Raw genomic sequence first — 12,104 nt, 5'->3', positions numbered from 1 at the left:
AAGATGATAAAAATCGATGTATGGGAACTGGATCAAAGTTGTGTATTTTCTTCTAGGCCCTTGGAAAGATTTTTATTTTTCCTTTAACTTGTGGAATTTTTCAAGTTTAAAGATAGTGATATAATCTTGCATGCTGTATCTAGCAGGACTATTACAATGGTCTTGTTAGAAAGCACTTTAAAGAAAAATGAAATTGCAAAATTTTCAGGAAAATAGATAACTTAGAACCTACAATATTTAAAAATGGATATGCATTGGGAGGATACAAGGAGAGGTGGAGGAGAAAGTGAGGGTTAATATGATCATAGTACATTGTGTGTATATATTATATATATATATATATATATATATATATATTTCAGAAACAAGAAACAAAGGTATTAAACAATAAACACATATTAGAAGTTTTTTTAAAAAATTACTTTATGGGACATTCGGGTTATTTCCGTCCCCTCGTTATTGTGAATAGTTAGGAAATAGGTAGTGGTGGCAATAAACAAGGCTGAGCAAGTGTTTGTGGAGCAGAATGTTGAGTCCTTTGGGCACTGGGCACATGTCACAGAGCAATATAGCTGGGTTATGTAGTAGATTAGCGCCCAGGTCTGGAGAATTCTCCGCAGTGATTTCCAGAGTAGCTGCACCAGCTTGCAGTCCCACCAACAGTCAACGAGGGCTCCTCTTTCCTTACATCCTCACTAGTACTTTTTCTGAACCATTCTGTTGACCTTTGTCATTCTGATTGGGATAAGAAGAAATATCAAGATTGTTTTGGTTTGAATTTGCCTAATTGCTAAGGATGATGAACTTTTTTTTCAGATGATTATTTAATTTGTAAATATTGTACAAATTTTAATAGCTTAAATTGTATATACAGCCAAATAAAAACTTGCATTAATGACTGGTGAGGCTTGTAACTTAGGGTGAGGCTCCTTTTCCTCGCCCAGCCTGTAGACTCATGACTCATCTGTGGTCTCCTGGGATGAGGATGCCAAGGTCACTGAACAACTAGACATCCATCTTCCACATGGAGAACCTGAGCTCTGGGAGGCTGGCATCTCTTCTACCTTAGGTCTGAAGTCAAGCAGGGCAGTCAGGATCTGAACGCTACTTAACCAATTTAATGGTGAAGTTGGACAAGTGGCTGATATTGGATGAGACAGCAGGATGAAAAGACTTCATTTTCTTGTCATCAAACTTCTATATAGCTGATTCCAGGACAGCAGGGTGATGTCCCCAACCCTATTATACACACTCAGAACCTAAGATATTCTTTTGTCTGTCTTGTCCATTTCAGTCTGTCATTGTCCTGTGTTGTCTGAGTATGTTTTCCACATTTGCTACCAAGACTAGTCTGGCTTACAGCAAAAGCTCCAGAAAAATCAAGGATGCATGTCCCTAATGGGGCTGTCCTGTGAAGTCCCCAGAACAGGGTTGGGTGGTTGTTTCCAGAATGGCTCACATAAGAAATGTACCACAGCGTTTAAAGATTTAAAGAGATAGCAGTGAGTGTCTCCCTTGCTAGCTTGACTGTGTCTTGTGGCTCCCACATTGAATAGCTCTCCCCAGTTGGACACTTAACACCAAGGTCTTTTTCCTCTTTATGAAAGCAAGGACTGATCTCAACGCTCTTTAGGTACTTTTGAATCCCATTCCAGAGACTCCAAATCCACTTCCTCTCTGAATGCCAGTCTGTGGAGGAACTGCCGTGGGGCTGGTCATCAGGTCAGAAGCGTTTCTCAAGAAGCCACGCTTTAAGCTGCTCATCAAAGTCGCCCTTGATTCGAAGAGTCCCTGTCACCTCATTAACCTGGGTGATGGGTGTTCTTCCCAGCTGTGGGCTCAGAAACTCTTCCACGTCCTTCTGTAGAGCCCAGATGTTTCCCTCCACCTTACAGATCACAGTCATCTGTCGGTGGCCATGTGTAATGTCCCTGTAGACAGGGATGTTTTGCATCCGGGATCGTCGAACAAAGTAGGGCAAGTTGGGAGGGGAATCTCTGGGAGGCTGCCAGCCACTGGGAGTGGGATAATGTTTACGCTTTGGTGATTCTGGGATTTTGGTAGGGGGGCAACAGGCGCTCCACACACTGGTATTCATCCACAGACTCCACAAAGCTGGGATTATCAGGAGGCCCCTGGGTTTGGCTCAGTTGCTGTAGCGCGTAGCTCCACCGTAGGTAGCACCCCCAGTCTCGCAGAGCGGGTTGGAAGACAGTCACTGCCATCTTTGATTGAGGATGATGAACTTTTTAGAGATATTTATTAGTTAATTTTATTTCTTCTTTCGGGAACTCTATGTTCAGATCCATAGCAAATTTTTAATTAAGTCATTGTTTTCTTCATTCATTTATTTTTTTTTAGTTCTTTATATATTCTGGAAATTAATCCTCTGACAGATGTTATAGCTAGAAAAATTCTCTTCCACTCTTCAATCAATTGTTAGCTGTGCAAAAGCCTTTTAATTTTCTGAGGCCCCATTTGTTAATGATTGGAATTTATTCCTGGGCAAACGGCATCCTCTGCAGGAAGTCCTTCCTACACCTGTACCTTGTAGGGTACTGTCTGTGTTGTCTTCTAGCAGTTTGGGAGTTTCCGATTTCACATTGAGGTCTTTGATTCATTTGAACTTGACTTTTGTGCTAGATTTGATCTAATTTCATTCTTTAAATGTGGATATCCAGTTTTACCAGCATCGTTTATTGAAAGTATTACCTTTCCTCTAGTGTATTGTTTTGACATTTGTTTATTTTTTATAAAATATAAAAAATTTTATAAAATTGTATAATTGTAAAATTTATACAAATTGTTTATTTACATAGTGTAAATAAACTGTTTTCAAAAAGAAAAATTGATGGAACTAGAACATATTATAGAGTATGAGTAACACAGACCCACATTCTCATGCCCTTGCCCAATGTGGTTCTTAGATACAAATCTTTTAATTTGAATATATGATCTGGAGTAACCACAGAAACCAGGAAAGGAAAAGGGACCAGGGTGGGGGAGGTGCTAAAGAGAGCATCCATGTTCATCGCATGGTCTCATTGTGGGTAGCATGTTTCTCACTGTTCAACTTTAGTCTCACACATACCTATGTTGGGGAATAATATTTTAAAATGTGTGACTTTCATTTATGCTGCATTTGTTTAACTCTGTAAAGCCGTGATTCTTTGCCTGTCTAAAACACACGATAGTGTAATAAAGAGCTGAACAGCCAATAACAAGGCAGGGGCAAGGATAGGCAGGGCTGGCAGGTAGAGAATACAAATAGAAGGAGAAATCTGGGAAGAAAGAAGAGGAGCAATGAGAGACTAAGAAGAGGAAATGGCTAGCCACCCAGTTACACAGCCAGCCACAGAGTAAAAGTGAAGCTAATATTTATAGAAGTAAGAGGAAGGTAAAAGCCCAGAGGCAAAAGGTAGACAGGATAATTTAAGAAGAGCTGGCGAGAAACAAACCAAGCTAAGGCAGGCCATTCATAACTAAGAATAAGTCTCCATGAATGATATATATGGGATCTGGGCCACCCAAAAAGCCAAAAGAGTAAAACATCACACAACACACCTAACTTTGGCCAGCAATCTATATGGAAGAGACTGCCTGTCCAGTCTTAGTCCACACTTGAAAGGCTTTGGGTATTGCTTTTTGAACTCTTCTACTTCCAATGTTAGCACGCCCTGATGAGGCTGCTTATTCTGTGAAGATAAGAAAGCACAGTAAAGCTGCTTGGGTAACCTGCAGTAGAGGCAGTGGCTGCCCTGGCCTCTGAAACCTGTGGTAGAGGTGCTTTTCCTGGAATTCTGGAGCAAGGAAGACCTGAACAACCAGAGAATGTAAAGAGTAGATGGAGTTAGCAATAAATGTGCAGTGTTTGACATGATTTGGCTCATGTCAAAGACGAAAGCCATAGGACCCACAGGCAATAGACAAAGCCTTTTCTCTGGTCAAAGTACAATGCTTGTGAATGATTCAACAGTGTGTGCACTTGCTAACAACTGTACCTTCTTCCCTTTTCCTGGATATTTGCAACCTGAGACGGCTCACCTACAGATGCCTCTTACTGAAACTAGCTAACTCCTCCCCTGGTGCTATAGATAACAAACAAGTTGAGGACCCAGGTTTTTGCTTGTTGTGGGAGGTTGCTTGCGTCTTCCCAGCTGCTCAGTCCTGAAATAATCAAACAGAAACCATATCATTTGCAATACTGTTTGGCCAATAACTTAAGCATATTTCTGGCTAACTCATATTGTAAAGTAACCCATCTCCATTAATCTGTGTATCACCATGAGGGTGTGACTTACCAGATAAAGTTCCGGTATCTGTTTCTGGTGGGCTACATGGCTTCTCACTGACTCCGCCTTCTTCTCCCAACATTCGGTTTAGTTTACCCACCTAGTTCTACTCTGCCCTATCACAATCACCAAAACAGGTTCTTTATTCATTAACCAATAAAAGCAACACATTATTTCCCCTTTTCTGTTCAAATAAAAAGGAAAGTTTTAATTTAACACAGTAAAACTACATACAACAAAACAGATATCAAGCAAGAATTATAACATTTATACCTACTTTATCTTTTATCATAACTAAGGAAAACTATAACTATATATTCTTCAACTCCATCAAAGACTCCATAAGACTATAATATTACCTAAGTAACAGGAAGTACATTGTAAGCAACTTCCAAAACTCTAGAATTGACAGGAACATCTCGCTGCATGGACAGTCACCCAAAGTTTTTCTGTATCATTGGGGCATTCAATCTTCAGCCCATAGGCCCATAGTACCCAGGAGACTTTTCCATGAAGCAGGAAATTTCAAAGACAAGTCCATCTATATTGGCAGTTTGTCAATCACTTTCTTCTATAACATGCAGAAAGTCTTGCAGACTCTTTCACGAAACAGGAACCCCAAAGGGCTGTCTCACCTTCTTTAGGCAGCTTCAGTAGTCTTTGTCTGTGGGTTCTGTATGTCCAATTCATACAGCATCACATCAAGCAGTCCAGGCAAGAACAGTCTTGCCCAAATGGCTGACAAACTCCATAAGGAGCCTCTTCAATGCCCATCATTCTCATGAAAGTAGATTAGTGCTGCCAGAAGCAGATGTTTCTCATTATCATGAAAAGTCTTAAGCTCTAAAAACATTTTAAATGCCATATTCTATAGTCTTTGAAAGATCTGAAGAATACCTATCTAAATGAAATATATCTTTATATATCTAGAAAATCTAACTAACATGACTACAAGCTTGACTATTATAGATGACTCTCTATTAACATTTATTTCTTAATTATACATGACATTTTTTAATGAGCTGTACAAAAACAATACCTTAATTACAATTAGAAATACATATACACAGTATAACAAAATAAACCTTAACTTTGTACCAATAAACCAAGATCCATACCAATGCAAATCTCTATAGCGTATTCCCCTTTAAATATAAAAAAAACATTTATAAACAATATTTGGGAATTTGGGCATAGTTTTCTCCAAACTGACTCTTGCTTTTTGTTGGTCAAAATATTTTGGGGGATGTGTTCATGGTGACCTTTCAGGGAGTCTTGGGCCATCAAACCACATTAGTCTTGAAGAAATCCATAGGTCCTCATCTTCTGTGGAAACAAAAGAAGAACCTCTTTTCCAAAGCAACGTATCTTTAGACTCAAATTCTGAAGTTGGTTTAACTTAGCAGTCCATAACAATGAAATGTCTCTCATTATGTAGCTCCTTAACAGCCAAAAAATTCACAGAAAACACAATAATATACATAATCCAGACTCTTTGTGTATATTTCATATTTACATGATTTATTTTTCTTTATTTCTTTAACCTATGACTGTCTATATTCTGTCTCTTGAAAGACTTTCTTTTATTTTTTAAATGATTTACTTCTTTTTCATGACTCTCTTTTTCTTCTCTCTCCCAAGCCTACAGATATTTATCCAACACTGTGACCCATTTATAGGTTGTTTTATCTGAATCTGTCTTTATTGTGTATCTGTATTTATTTTCTGACCGGAAGCATCTTTTTTAATGCTAAGTGGGCCAACACAGCCTTGTCTGCTTGATCCACCCAGTCCAGCATAGTGGAGCTGTTTGCTGCCTCTGAGAGCCATGTACATTACCCCATTTTTAGACACACAGTAGGTCTATGTTGCCATTAAGAAAGTTGTAGCACTCTGCTCACAGAACCCATTTAAATGCTTCATAGTCAGATCTCCAGAAAGAGTCAGCTTGTACTGGCAGCACAACCCAGGAAGTCGCCATTTCATAACAGCACTTTTATTTCTGCTAAGACCGAATCAGGAAAACCTCTCTTAAAGGAGCTGCAGCATGCCACCAGCAAGCAGAACCCATCTGGAAAAGAAATGTGGCTCAACAATGCTTTTTAGTGTCTAGAATTCCTTCCCAAGCCCTCTCATGTTTTATGTGGATTTAGCTAGCACATGTTAGAGTGCCAACTTGTTGTGTAATCCTTTTCTGACCAGCATGGCTTCTTAAAAATGCTAAGCACTTCTTAAAAACCTAAGCAGTGGCATTGCTAGCACAGTTTCTGTGTGATTATTTTGGGAGTCTGGGAAGCCAGGAAATGAACAAGCAGCCTTCTACAACAGTTGCTGTCCCATCAGGGAGAGTACATCCCACCACACCTAGCTTTTCTATGTGTGTGCCTGTATATCTGTTCTTGACACATTTCAGGTCCTTGCTAGTTAGGTCAATGACCAAACTACATAGGTTGCACACTTGCCAAGTTCGGTCTAGATGAGGTATCTCCAACTCAACCTTAGACTTATGACAAGGGCAATGGCTAGCTTATACATTGAATGGTTTAAAAGATAGTTATATATACTAAAATATTGAAGCCTACAGAAGAAACCTGTCAGGTAGAAGAAAATTATGACTTTAGACTTGGACATATTACTTTGATTTTCTCATTTGTCTCAAAAGAAATTTCATTTACTAGGAAAGTTGTTAAGGCTGAAATATAAATGTTTCAAATAAGATGAAGGTGGGTAGTATGGTTGCAAAATTGACAACAAAGTTGAAGTGACTTTGAGAGTAAAGAACTGTCAAAAGGATGTAGGACCAAATATATGGGAGATAAAATGAGTGAAGAAAGTGAGAAATAAGAGAAACTAGAAGATTGAGTTAGATTCAATTGTCAAGAATTCAGTTAAGAGACGTTGGAGAGTGCCGATGATATAAAAAGAAAAATCTTCCAGAAACTCAAGTTTCTGTACAATATCTATTTCAGAACAAAAATAAAACCAGAGCAGGAAGCACTCAGCATTCCTACAGTGTTCTTACAGGGAACCTAGAAGTGGATTTGAGCCAGTAAACCAGTTTGGCAGATTGCACAGTGCCTCCATTCTTTGAAAGTTTTCTTTGAAGGCTACAGCCCCAAGCAGAGTTCTCCTTCTGGTTCTGTGTCCTCCATTTGAGAGGGATACTGGTCAAGAGGCAGTTATGCATCTTCCCAATACTGTTTACACCCCTTAAACTTGTTTTTGTGGGTATGCATCCACATAATTGCATGAAATAGTATGTACATCAATGATATATACGTACAAAAAGAAATGTGGCTTCTTTGAAAAATTGTCCTGGAGGCCAGAGAGATTTTTATAAAGGTAATTCACCAAGAAATATGTGGTCAGATTAGGTGTGAGTGACACAGCCATAAAGTATTTTTAAAGAATCATAAAAATGCAGAAGCATTGAAACTTGGATTACTCTACCCATGTGTTCGGGTTATTGCTCCATTTACAGAAGCGAAACCAGAACCCATATACAATGAATTATAGGTGTGAGAAACGGGAGGCAGAGTTCAATCAGGGGCCCATGTTAGAAATGAAAATGGTGGGACTACAACAAGAGTCAGCAAACAAGAATTTGTGTTTTTAAAGTAAAATCTCGAAAGTGTCATTTTAAAATAACCCTTCACCTCAATCAGCTTCTTCAACTAATCAATTTAACTAGCCAACTATTGCCATGACTAATTTAAGAAGCTTCTCTTGTTACTTTAAGCTATATAAGAGTTTAGACAACAGCAGAAAGAAGGAAGGAAAGAAGGTAGGAAGGAAAAAAGGATGGAAGGAAGGAAGGAAGGAAGGAAGGAAGGAAGGAAGGAAGGAAGGAAGGAAGGAAGGAAGGAAGGAAGAAAGGAAGGAAGGAAGGAAATTGTCTATTCCCAAAGCAAGCCATTACACGTAGAAAAGCATCACTTGTTAGAGAGAGGGTAACTTTGATTTTTATTGCTATTTGTGTGAAGTCCCATCTTATCACTATTGGAACAGGAGCAGATTGACATGAAGCATCAACCACAATTTGCCTTTAAGGAAGACTGCTCCAGAATTCCTAATTAGATGAGAATCTTTGCATCCAAGTCTCCCTTTGATTCTTTTATCAGGGTAAGAGTTTGCTGCAATAAAACATGTTATTACATTACAGACATCATCAATCAATGTATGCTGCATGAATATGGTTCAGAAGTAGTTAAGCAGTTACACTGACCTGCTCTTGACCAGGGAAACGTAACAGTACAACCATGATCACCCTGCTGTGAAATCTGACCCTGAATTTGTACTCAGATTTAAAATACTAGGCAAAACTTCACAAAGGACACAGATGTACATAAATCTATGAAAATAGAGAGAACACTGCTATCACCATAAGGAGTGGGCGGGGAGGAGTGGGAGCGGGCAGGCAATGAGTCATTAGCTATTGGCTTTCAGTGTTATGACGGACTCTGCAGCTATGATGGACTCTGTAGTTATGATGGACTCTGCAGTTTAAGAAGCAGAAGGGCCACTCCAGTCTAGGTAGCTCTGGCTCAATCCTGGTCTGCAAATGTCCCTGGACAGAAGCTTCAAAGTTGCTGCAAATCATAGGAAATTTCCTACATGGATAAAGTAGCCTTCAACTGTGGAACAAGGACAGCCTAAAATACACACAAAAAGGACTGACAAAATTCAGGGGGCACCAGAGAAAAAAGTAAAAGTAAAATTGTCTCTGCCACATTTAGCTCATTGCTTAGTGAGGAAACTGAAACATTCATTTCCTTATCCCCATTTATGTTTTAGTATATGTAATTATACTTAAGTTAAGTAGATACTAAACATATACACAGCTTTCATTTCCTACCTTGAATTCCATCAAAATTAAAGTTCAAAGCCAAAGAACCCTTCCAGGTACTGTAGCGGCTATGATTCAAGAATGAGTTCTAAGTCAGTTAACTACCACAGGCAGAATCCTGGTGCTACCTGCTGAGGTCATGCTTTTCAAAGCACTTTAATGATATGAAGAAGCCACCATAAATTCTTCATCCCTATTTGCCAGTGATGCTGGTCAGAATTTTAAACTACTGAAATGGAAAGTAAACAAACATATATACGTGAAGATATCGAAATAACTTACATTAGCAGTTTGAGAGAAACGGTTATCATGTGACTCTCAAGTCTTCAATGAGACAAGACAGACAGGAAAATGGGAAGTATACCTGTGTACAGAGGAGAATATTTGTTATTTTGAGAAGTGGGTGCTTTCTTCAGTCAAGCAGTATAAAAGATTGCAATGATCTGACTCAGAGGTAGCACGGAACAAACAGTGCTTATCCATCTACATAAACAATACCTAATGCAGCCAGCAGGGTCTGAGCATGGATGGCATCTCTTCTGCCTTATTTCTGCAGAAACAGCTAACCACTTAGATGGTGCTGCACCTTTTGTGTAGTATCCTCTAAGGAATGGGTCACTTCACATTAACTCAAGGATGCAGAATGCCTTATCTGTTTCTGTACCCAGCTCAAAGGATCAAGCTAAATTATGACACAGTTACTACAGTTGTGTGGTAGGTTATGGTGTGTGTGTGTGTGTGTGTGTGTGTGTGCGTGTGTGTGTGTGTGTGCGTGTGTGCATGTGTGTGTGTGTGTGTGTGTGTGTAGAAACTTCTTGAGGCTATCCTAGATAGGCTAGAACTAGTCAAAGGTAAATAAATAACACATCAATAGAGAGAATAAGGGCTTCTAAGAACATGGCTTTTAAATATTCAATTCATTAAGGCTTCCAATAACATTCAGCAAAATAGACAGTACATGTGGGCGCCTTTAATGACAGTATTCTGGAAAAACCAATGGATACAAGCTCTCTGTCCTTCCACCAGATATAATACACACAAGAAAGGATTGATCTAGAAGCTGAGGCATGAGAGAATGTCATGAGCATGGACACCGCAGGGAAAGACAAGCATCATAGCTCAGGCTTGGAACACCCCATCAGGCAGAAACTGGTATATTAGTTTAACTCTACCTGTTGTCCCAGATCAGTGGTTTTTAAATGGTAGAAATTCATTTTTATTACACATCCCATTTCAGTTAACGAGTAGCTAGAAGTTAAGAGCTCTGCTCCACATAGGAATTGAGTTTCTAGGATAGCAGAGGAAGGATGAAATGCATGGGTTATAAAGTCAGTCTACACATCCAGTTACTTCTGGGAAAGAAAGAAACCATCATACAAAATATTTCTATATTCCACATTCTGTCAGCCATTGTTGTAGGAAGCCACTTGCTCGTTTTCCAGCTGCCCAGACTCCCAAAGTAACCACACAGAAACTGTATTCATTAAATCACTGCTTGGCTCATTAGCTCTAGCTTCTTATTGGCTAACTCTTACATTTTAATTTAACCCATTACCATTAATCTGTGCATCACCACATGGTTGTGGCTTACCAGCAAGATTTAGCATCTATCTTTGGTGGCAGCTCCATGGCTTCTCCTGACTCCTGTAACATGAGGGGGCCGGCTTGCTTGGGGTATCTGTCCCTCCCAGTACCCCACAGCCGGCAAGCAACAAAGAAAATCAATCACACAGGACTACATTAGGTTATAAACTGATTGACCCATTAGCTCAGGCTTCTTGTTAACTCTTATAACTTATGTTACCCCATTATCCTTATCTACATTAGCCATATGACTCTGCACCTTTCTCAGCTGGGCAAGTTACATGTTGCCTCTTCGGTGGTCTGCACAGGAGTGGCGGAGGGAGTTTCCTCCTCCCTAGCCTTATCCTATTCTCATTGCCCCACCTCTACTTCCTGTCTGGTTGACCCGCCTATACTTCCTGCCTGGCCAATCAGAGTTTTATTAAAATACATGATTGACAGAATACAGACAATTCTCCCACACCAGACTCCACCTTTTTTCTCCCAACATTCAGTATAGTTTCCCTGCCTAGCTCTACTCTACCCTATCAGGCCAAGTCAGTTTCTTTATTAACTAATGATATTAACAGTATACAGAAGGGAATCCCACATCACCTCCCCTTTTCTGTTTAAATAAAAAGGAAGGTTTTAATTTTAACACAGTAAAATTACATCTAACAAAACAGGTATCAAGCAAGAATTACAGTTACAATATTTATATCTACTTTGTCTTTTATTATAACTAAGGAAACTGTAACTATATATTCTTTAACTTCATCAAAGACTCTAGAAGGATATAATATTACCTAAGTTAACAGGAAGTGCTTGTAAACAACTTCCAAAACTCTAGAATTGACAGAAACATCTCTCTGGACAGACACCCAAAGTTTTTATGTATCATTGGGGCATCCATCTTCAGCCTACAGGTCCATAGTATCCAGAAGACTTTTCTATGAAGCAGGAAGTTTCAAAGACAGTTTCCAGTTCTGCCTATATTGGCAGTTTGTCAGTCACTTTCTTCTCTATCCTGAAGAATGTCTGGCAGATTCTTTTATGAAGCAGAAACCTCAAAGGACTGTCTCACCTTCTTTATGCAAATTTAGCAGTCATATTTCTGTGGGTCCTGAATGTCCAGTTTGCATAGCATAACATCAAATAGTCCAACCAAGAGCAGTTTCTTGTCCAAATGACTAACAAGCTCCAGAGAAGCCTCTTCAATGCCCATCTTCCTCTAGAAATAATTGGTGCTGCCAGGTGTCCCGCGCTACCGTCTCGCCAGCAAGAACCACGCGGTACACATAGGATCCTTCTGCAGTAAAGCTTTATGTCTCTTGGGAGCTAGAGCATAAGCCAACATGGCGGAGACCCAGATAAGATGTAACCCATCCCTTATAAAGGAAACA

At 39.4% G+C, this 12,104-nt stretch overlaps 1 pseudogene; it reads right to left on the bottom strand.

Moving 5' to 3' along the window:
- Positions 1–805: 805 nt before the first annotated feature.
- On the bottom strand, positions 806–2,229 carry LOC148117765 (large ribosomal subunit protein mL49 pseudogene; annotated as a pseudogene).
- Between the last annotated feature and the right edge of the window lie 9,875 nt (positions 2,230–12,104).

Source organism: Myodes glareolus, chromosome 26, assembly GCF_982192425.1.
Source record: "Myodes glareolus chromosome 26, mMyoGla1.1, whole genome shotgun sequence".
In the NCBI taxonomy this organism is placed as follows: Eukaryota; Metazoa; Chordata; class Mammalia; order Rodentia; family Cricetidae; genus Myodes; species Myodes glareolus.
This window is presented reverse-complemented; position numbering and strand designations above follow the sequence as displayed.